The sequence below is a fragment of the Colobus angolensis genome, unplaced genomic scaffold (assembly GCF_000951035.1).
Source record: "Colobus angolensis palliatus isolate OR3802 unplaced genomic scaffold, Cang.pa_1.0 Scaffold10, whole genome shotgun sequence".
NCBI classification, from domain to species: Eukaryota; Metazoa; Chordata; class Mammalia; order Primates; family Cercopithecidae; genus Colobus; species Colobus angolensis.
The window spans coordinates 7,547,636-7,557,671 of NW_012110919.1; the positions used below are offsets into that span (position 1 = coordinate 7,547,636).

The 10,036-nt window shown below is 37.9% G+C and overlaps 1 protein-coding gene across 1 annotated transcript in view; it reads right to left on the minus strand.

Moving 5' to 3' along the window:
• The window catches only part of CDK17 (cyclin-dependent kinase 17), a 123,057-nt gene that overhangs the window by 91,856 nt on the left and 21,165 nt on the right, over nucleotides 1-10,036 (minus strand). The gene's annotated exons all lie outside the window — the stretch shown is intronic.

Below are 10,036 nucleotides of genomic sequence, written 5' to 3' on the forward strand. Positions count from 1 at the left end.
AAAATAAAATAAATAAAATAGGCCTAGCGCAGTGGCTCACACCTATAATCCCAGCACTTCAGGAGGCTGAGGTGGGCGAATCACAAGGTCAGGAGTTCAAGACCAGCCTGACCAATATGGTGAAACCCCATCTCTACTAAAAATACAAAAATTAGCCAGGCGTGGTGGCGCAGCCCTGTAGTCCCAGCTACTCAAGAAGCTGAGGCATGAGAATCACTTGAACCCAGGAGGGAGACGTTGCAGTGAGCCAAGCTCGTACCACTGCACTCCAGCCTGGGTGACAGACAATGACTGTCTCAGAAATAAAATAAACAGAAAATGACTAGTACATATTGATATCAATGTACAATTTTTCTCTAAATAAGTTAGATTTAAGTTTAGATACTTCCCCTAACCATCAGTTTCTCTATCAACATAAGGAAAGTGCCTATAAATTCAAGGGAAAAAAGTACTTAAAAACCATTAATATGACTTTTAGGTAAAACACATTCTAACTACTAAAAGATTTGATCCTGTATCATTTTCTCCTCTTTAGTAAAATATGCTTTAATAAGGGAATGAAAAAATACAGTTAACTTTTCACACTATATAATTATCTAGCAATCGTGTTAAAATATAAGATATAAAAACATTAATAATAATTTATATGATAAATTATATGTATAAATTATATATATGATATTAAAATATAAAATATAAGGTGCTTGAAAATATGTTCTTTTAGGAGTTATAAAAGTCAGCAGTTGGGCCGGGTGCAGTGGCTCACGCCTGTAATCCCAGCACTTTGGGAGGCAGAGGCAGGCGGATCATAAGGTCAGCAGATCGAGACCATCCTATGGCTAACACGGTGAAACCTCGTCTCTACTAAAAATACAAAAACAATTAGCCGGGCATGGTGGCAGGCATCTGTAGTCCCAGCTACTCAGGAGGCTGAGGCAGGAGAATGGCATGAACCCGGGAGGCAGAGCTTACAGTGAGCCAAGATCGTGCCACTATACTCCAGCCTGGGCAACAGAGCGAGACTCCGTCTCAAAAAAAGAAAAATAAAAATCAGCAGTTGAGAACACATGAACTAATCCTTCCTTTCCTTACTGTACATCTGTCTAGACAGAACTGGTACTCCCCACACCACACACACAGCCCTCCTATGTATCTTTTATATAACAACTCCTTAATTGTTTCTTTAAGCACAAGATTATGAACACCCTAGGAAGGATATTTTGCTGTTTTTGTTTTAAAATTCCCATTTATTTGTGAAGGAACTGGCTCTAAGAAGCCCCGAGTGTAAGAGCTGGACAGAAGGACAGAAGAGAGGGCATTTTAAAAATAAAGTCCCTGCAGAGTAACTTATAAACAAGGAAGACACAAATCTTATCAAGAGTTCAGCATATTCTGCAAATTTAACCAAAATGTACATGAGAAAACTGGAACATATGTCAGGCAATGTTTTCTTCCAACTCCTACTAACAGCAAGATTTGATTAGCAACTGCATATTGCTTTAATTTTTTATTTGATTCACACCAAAGTCTTATGAATTGGTATTACCCAACCCATTTTACAAAAGAGAAAACATTCCAAAATGTGAATACATTTATCTGAAATGACACAGCTAGCAAGCCTTGCCATTTCCAACCAAAGCCTATGGCTCCAACTAGTCACAGAAGTTACCTGTGAGTAGATTCCAGAAATGGAATTTAATGAGTTACTACAGCTTGACAGAAACAGTCTGTAAGAATATCCAATTCAGAGTAAGATCAAAGGTAGGACAGGCAACCCACTTGATTTTGCTCTAAAGCAGAGATTCTCCAAGTATGTGGGTTCTGGGGAACCTTTATGGGAGCATCCTGAAGTAAAAACTATTTTTATAAAATATTAAGTTATTTGCCTTTTTACACTTCTCTCACACCAGTGTACAATGGAGTTTTCCAGAGACCACACTGAATATTGTAATAAACTAAAAGGCAAAAGCAGATTGGTGAATCCGGCTGTTTTCCATTCAGCTAGACATTAAAGAGACTTGCAAATATGTAAAACAATGCTATTCTCATATTTTTGAAAATAGTTAAGATTTGTTAATTTTAAGATTTGTTAACTTCATAATGTTTGTTATATTTAAGTAAATTACAATTGTTTGTAACCTAAAATTTCTGTTTTCGTATTCTATTTCAGTAATGCTTAAGAGTATAAAGAGGTCCTGAGACCAAAAAGGTTGAAAACTCACTACCCTAAAGCTAATTCTCAACCAACCCTCAGATCTGAAATCATGTCTTCTAAATTGATTTACTTACCAGGATCAAGTGGGCTATGTAAATAAAAACTTCCTGGGTTTCATCATATCATAAACTCCTTAAGGAAAGAAACATTTTTAAAAAAATCTTTATGTCCCTTCCTGCCCCCACTGCATCACTCACATCCCCCCTTAAAACATTGTTATATCAAGTCAGATTGTTTCTCATTATGTACTTCTAAGCTAACATTATACTTTATCCTCTAATTAGCATAAGAGATTCTACAATACCAGATTATCGCAAAATGAACTGCTGAAAAGATCAGACTTCACATGGTGACATATGATGATCACTGACATAAAGATATCCTGTGAAGCCCAGCTAATTATTCACCCTTTAACCACCTCCTAACTCCAACAATAAAAAATTAAAGCAGCATTTTAAGGGGCCTCATTTTAACAGGAAGAATTAAATATACATTTAAATATTTAAAAGGCCACATTTGACAGCTACTGTTAAGAATGAAATTTCAGCTGGGCACAGTGGCTCAAGCCTGTAATCGCAACACTTTGGGAGGCTGAGGTGGGCGGATCACCTGAGGTCGGGAGTTCGAGGCCAGCCTGACTAACATTATAATCCCAGCTATTCAGGAGGCTGAGGCAGGAGAATCGCTTGAACCCAGGAGGTGGAGATTGTGGTAAGCCGAGATCAGGCCATAGCACTCCAGCCTGGGCAACAAGAGAGAAATTCCGTCTCAATAATAATTTAAAAAATGAAATAAAATTTCATTTCCCTTCAAAAATAACTGAATTATCACGACATATTTTTCAGTCATGACCAAATAGTATTATGTATCGCCTTTTATGTTTTTAAAATGCAAATCTCATAAAATCACCTATTTTCTAAATATTTATGTAGGTTTTATTAAGAATGTTATTAGCATACTTGGCACAAGGTAAATATGATTTGCTTATCGTGTTAAAAAGGGGGGGAGAGAGAAAGAGAGGCAGACACAGAAAGAGAGAAAGAGAGAGAGAGAAAGAGAGAGAGTGTGTGTGTGTGTGTGGACAACTTTCTAGTCTTTCTCTCCAAGAGGCATCTGAACTGGACAAATGCTATTTTGCCATTCTGTAATCTATGACAATAATATTTATAACATTTTCTAAAAACTAACACTATTAAAGCCTTTATAAGACAAATTCTACTAAGTAGTGGCCAACTTTCCTTGGCAACAGCAGAAGACTTGGCAACATATTAAAAATGCCAGCATTCTTCAATCTTCTGGTAAAGGTTTTCTTTGGGGGAAGAGGAGCTATGAAGGAAAAAAATCTCTCCCTTATATGGCCAGTTAACTTCAAAGATACTGAAAAGACCTCAAAATAGAGTCTTCCTAGGGCGGAATCAACTGATCTCAAAACTATAAAACTACCATTATCTTCGGAAAAGCTTTTTTGTGATTTGGTGACAGGTAGGAGGCACTCTAATCCTCCATCACATTACTTGCTAAGTCGAAAATTAGAAATTGCTCACATACCAATCCTAACAGGAAGGCAGCATAACAATGAACCAATTTCCAAGCATACTCTACCATCTTTATAAGATCTAAGGTAAAGGCCAAGTTGTAGATTTTCACCAAAACAGTAAGAAAAGGTGTACCTAAATAACCAACTGAAAAAAACTCCACAGCCACAACTTTTTTTCAGAGGTTTTCATTTTTATTTGTAGAACTATTCTTCTAATTTGACTTATTTAGGAAACCTCAGTATATTATAAATAGAAAAAAATAAAGTATTAACACAAAGTGAAGAAAAAGAGGGTAAAATATGCATATACATTACAAATGACAGTCTTTAAACCATGTTGAAAGATTTCCTATGAGGATATAGAAAAACATTTAAAAACAGTAATATTTGAATTAACCAGAATTCTGACAAACAGGATACTGTTTGGGCTGTCTGAATTTTCCATTAGGTGAATTAAAGGGATTCTAGTTAACCAAAGATTGGCTATATGAGCCCAGATTCTCTCTTTGCTTCATTATTGCTTACTACCTGTTCAGGCTTCTCAAAAGCTTAGAGGTTAACACATCCCTACATTTAATTAACACCTACAGTGAAATGTTAATTACGGTACACACAACTTTGGCACTAGTGATAAAGGGTTTATAGAGCACATAGGAAGTTCTCTTTCTTTAAGAGAAACTGAGAATAAGTTCTAGGGTAAGCCTAACCTAGGTTTAAATCCTGATTCCTTCATTTGAACACTGGAGAGAGTGAGAAGTATGACACTGAGAAAACTGCATTAGTCTCCTCTTCAGAGAAGGTAATTAACAAAGCCAGGTGCGGTGGCTCCCAAAGTGCCTGTATTCCCAGCACCTTGGGAGGCCTAGGCAGGCGGATCACCTGAGGTCAGGAGTTGAATACCAGCCTGGCCAACATGGCGAAACCCTATCTCTACCAAAAATACAAAAAATTAGCCAGGCATGGTGGCGGGCACCTGTAATCGCAGCTACTAGGAAGGCTGAGGCAGGAGAATCTCTTTGAACCTGGGAGGCGAGGTTGCAGTGAGCCAAGATTGCACCATTGTACTCTAGTCTAGGTGACAAGAGCAAAATTCCATCTCAAAAAAAAAAAGAGACAGAGAGAGAGAGAGAAAGGAATTAACAATTACCTCAATGGCTGGGCACAGTGACACATGCCTGTAATCCCATCACTTTGGGAGGCCAAGGCGGACAGATCACAAGGTCAGGAGATCAAGACCAGCCTGACCAATATGGTGAAACCCTGTCTCTACTAAAAATACAAAAATTAGCCAGGTGTGGTGGTGCATGCCTGTAGTCCCAGCTACTCAGGAGGCTGGGACAGGAGAATCGCTTGAACCTGAGAGGCGGAAGTGGCAGTGAGCCAAGATCCCGCCATTGCACTCCAGCCTGGGTGACAGAGCAAGACTCCATCTCTAACAACAAAAAACAATTACTTCAAAAGGATGTGAGATCTAAATCAGAATGCATGTATTGTACCTAGCACACAGTAAGCATTTAACATACACTATTTTTGTCACTGTATACTCCCAAATTATGAACATCTGATTTATGCACTGTATATAAAATTGCAAGCTATGTACCACTAACCCTTTTTCCCCAATCACAGCCAAATGAGAAAGTAAGTAACTTTTATGGAGTAACATGGCAGCTAAATTGGTAAAATTATTATTTCTAAGAAAATATTATCAAATTCAGATAACTAATCTGCAAACAGATTTTCCCACTAGACAATTCTTACATGAAGAATGTCATGAACTGAAGAGCTCTGTGAACAGCCTTTATTTTGCACATGCATAGAAAAACTGTTAAGTAAAAATCTCTGGGGCCAACAGGTCATTCTTCACCTAGGCTTACAAGAACTTTGTGTTCTGACCCCACTACTTTTCAGCTCCATCTCCAGAGATACACAGTGAGTAAGCGCCTCATTGCCTCAAAGAAATTATTTGTAGTTACTATTCCCTTAAGGTGCTTTGCTCAGACCTCTTAACTTTGCACAAGCATATCCCTCTACCAGGAACAATTAACCCCTTCCCCTTCATCCCATTCTCTGACCTCTTGGCAAATTCTTATACTTCCTTTATAAATTTAGTCAAATGTCCCTTCTTCCTAAGAAGCAACACCGGAGATCTCACGACTCTGTGGAAACCAGGAAAAGGGGGGAACTAATTTACTTCTCAACAGAAGTAAAATAAGTTCAGATGGGCTGAATACCAGTCAAGCAGTAAGCTTTCAAACAAGTGAGGTCATCGGGAGAGCCCATCAGAAATAAATGAAGCAACACAGCGCTACAGCCACGCCAAAGGCGGAAAGGTACATATACTTGGGTCTACTGTAATGCACAAATATATCCTAGTCCATCCCAATCCTAATCCACCTAAGACTTTCTCCACATCAGCACCAGCTCATCTTAGCACTGCTGAATAGTCAGTCACACAACAGAGCAGTCTGATCAGCGAACCCAAATGGACCTCAACACTGGCCAATAATCTTACTCTATTTCTCTGCTGTGTTTGGTCTCCCACTCTTCCCTATGTATACTTCAAACCAGCTCCACTATCCACAATTATATCATGACCCTTTCCCTAACCCATACTGTGTGCCTGTGTGTATACATATATACACAAAAACGAGTTAAACATAGAGCTTTCAGGTAGAAATTTCCTCAACTAACCTACACCAGTTATCTTCACTGTTCCTTGCCTATAATTATAGGAGTTTGACCAGTCCTTTATCATCCTAAAAACATTTTCCTTGGCTTCTCTATAACAATATCCTGGTTTTCTTCCAACCTCTCTGGCCACTCCTTTGTAAATTTATTCCACCCCTTTACCCCACCCTCAGCCACACATACACACACCAGTGTGGCCTAAGTCCTGGCACAAGCATTTTTCTTCTATATTTCCTCCTTAGGCAAGCTCATTCTGGGTGGACAACACCTATATGCAGTACTCCCAAATTTTCATCCCTGATCCTAACCTTTTTTTTTTTTTTTGAGACAGAGTTTTGCTCTTGTTGCCTAGGCTAGAGTGCAATGGCACGATCTCGGCTCACCACAACCTCCGTATCCTGGGTTCAAGTGATTCTCCTGTCTCAGCCTCCTGAGTAGCTGGGATTACAGGCACCCACCACAACACCTGGCTAATTTTTTGTATATTTAGTAGAGATGGGTTGTCACCATGTTGGCCTGGCTGGTCTCGAGCTCCTGACCTCAGGTGATCCACCTGCCTTGGCCTCCCAAACTGCTGGTATTACAGTGATCCTGACCTCTTTATGAAGCTGCAGACTCACCTATCCAACTGCCTACTTGGGCATGTCTGACACCGAATTGTTAAAGTCAGGCCTCACTCCTCAGGGGAAAAAATTGAAAGTCAAACTATTAACCAAGAGAATGCACTGTCTTTGCAAACTAGCCTAAGAATCAGACTTTTTATAAATACATGTTCAAGTTTCTTGTGGTTCTAAATGGACACTGAGAACTGAAACTGTCTACACCAAGTTTACAATCTATATTAACTATCACTATACAACTGTCTTCAACAACATGACTTTGCTATTCCAGGAAACTCTTGCTCAGGCAGATAAGAGTTACAAAAAACTTCATTGTTCATTTCAGGAACTTCCCGAAAAACCCATATAAACCAACATCAGACTATTCAATTTTTCAATAAATAGTAGCAAATGATTGTTCACTTTCTAAGACACTGAAAAAGCTTACCTCAAAACTCTTGCCTTGGTATGCTGTCCAATCTTAAACTATTATATCAAGATCCTCACCTAATTCTAATAAAATTTTGCATTGAAATACTTAAACCAGATTCCAAACCCTCAATAATAAACACCCCAACTCTGATGTTCCTTTCAGATTTGCCATTCTTATCAACACCGGCATGGCCCCCTACAAATGCTTATAAGCAATATACTCAACAGATAATTTTTGGTGGTTATTCTCCAGGAGCCAACATTCCACAGTACTACCAGACAGCTTCCCAAATGTCTATTAAAAGCTCAGTTCAGTGACACTAGTCTCATCACAAGCAATGTGGGGAAAATATTAATACTGTTATAAAAGACTAAGATAAATCATCAACCTTTATTAGGTAGTATCCACTAACACTATTGGCCAGTTTCTTAATGAGTTACAACAGTAAACTGGCCTACTAATTAAACTTCTGAAGATTATAAAATAGAGTTTAGTAATCAGAGGACCATAAAACCAGTAGGCGCTCTAAGGAAGATGAGAAACAGATCACAGAGAGGTTTAATAATCTAAAAAGGAATCCTATGAGAAACAGGGTAAGGATAAAACCAATTGATACATGAATAATCCACAATACTGATAAATCAGTAGAAAAAGTACTATGAAATATACAATTTAACAGTGAAAAGAAACTCTAAAGGAGTTTCCATTTACTATAATAATCACTTATCAGTAATCAGAAAGTTAAGACTTCTTACCGAGAGTAAATGCCTAAGTATTCTTTTACTGTAAGTCATTTAAATCACCTATATGGCCACAATCATGCCGATGCAGGTATAACTAGAAAGCAAGGGGTAAGTATTTAAAATGCCTCAAAGATTGAGAGGAACTGAAGGATCCAAATTTTAAAATTCATATGTGAAAAACACAACCACAAGTGTTAGAAGAAAACGTGGATGAACTTCCTTATAACCCTGCAGTGGTGAAGATTTTTCTAAATATATTTCAAAATCCAAAACCATAAAAGAAAAAATTACTTTACCATATAAAAGTCGAAAGTTATGCATGAAAAACATCACAACCTAAAATATACATATTTGCAACCCACATCACAAATAAAGGGCTAATCTCCCAACAGAAAATTCCTGAAAACAAAAAGACCAATGACCTAAGAGAAAAATAAAGGACATCAGAGTTCAAAGAAGAGAAAAACGTAAAATGCCCCTTGAACAGATGAAAAAATGTCCAATGTCATTGACAATGAGAAAAATACAATAACCTGAGTTACACCAGTTCTCGTCTATCAAATGCAAAATTCAAAAAGTCTGACAACACATTCAGTTGCTGAGGTTATGGGAAACAGGCCTGTTGCACATTTAGGTGGTAGTACAAAATGGCAATTTGGCAGTATCTAGCAGAATTACAGAAGCAGTTTTTTAAAAGTGAACTTTTAGTATCATTTTAGATTTACAGAAAAATCGTAAACAGAGTTCCCTTAGACCACACACTCAGTTTTTGCTGGTAAGATCTTACATTACTATGGTACTCACTGGCAAGAAGTCACCTCATGTAGCTCACACTTGAAAAGTGGCGAGTTGTATTATACTTCCTTGAGGGCTGTGTATCTAATTCTGCACAGATTTGTCTATTCTACCCCATTTATTTATTTAGTCAATCATTTATTTCTATCAGCATGAACTCATGGATATTATTTTATACTGTGGGTTATAATTCAATATTACTTTTTTGTTGCTCAAATTATTCCAGTATTGGCTACTGGGAACTCTTTCAGTTGGCTGTGTCCCTTTGACATAACTCATTCACTGTTTTTGTTTGAATAGTTTCTTCCTTTCCAGCATTACAAGATACTCCAGGTTAATCTTACAGTTTTATTGCCTACCCCAGTCCTAGAATCAGCCATTTCTTCAGAGGCCTGGTTCCTTTTACTAGAGAATGGTGTTAGAAACCAAGATCTGGGCACCAGGTGTGCTCATTGCTACAGGGATTATTGTTGCTTCTACGTTCTCTCAGCTGACAGAGGAAGAAAATACGTGACCTAAAGCTCTACAATTGCTTGTTCAAATAGAAAATGTTAACATGTATATTGTTACTCATTTGGCACTATAACAGCAAAAAACAGGAAACAACCCAAATAGCCACAAAGGACTGAGTGACTAAACTATGGTACATTCACATAATAAAATACCATGCAGCTATTAAAAATAAAGATCTTTATCTAGATATGGAAAGACCTCCAGAATAAAATATACATGTCTTTGTAACTACAAAAGGCAAACACTGGAAGGATAAACAGGATACCAAAAAGTATGGGAGGAAAACAAAGTAGCCAGCAAAGGAGGAAATAAGACTTTGTGTACATCTTTCTACATACTTGAGTTTTATCTATCCCCCAAAATAAGTTTAATTTTATTTTTTTTTATTTATTTATTTTTTTTTTTTGAGACGGAGTCTGGCTCTATCGCCCAGGCTGGAGTGCAGTGGCGCATCTCCACTCACTGCAAGCTCCGCCTCCCGGGTTCACGCCATTCTCCTGCCTCAGCCTCCCG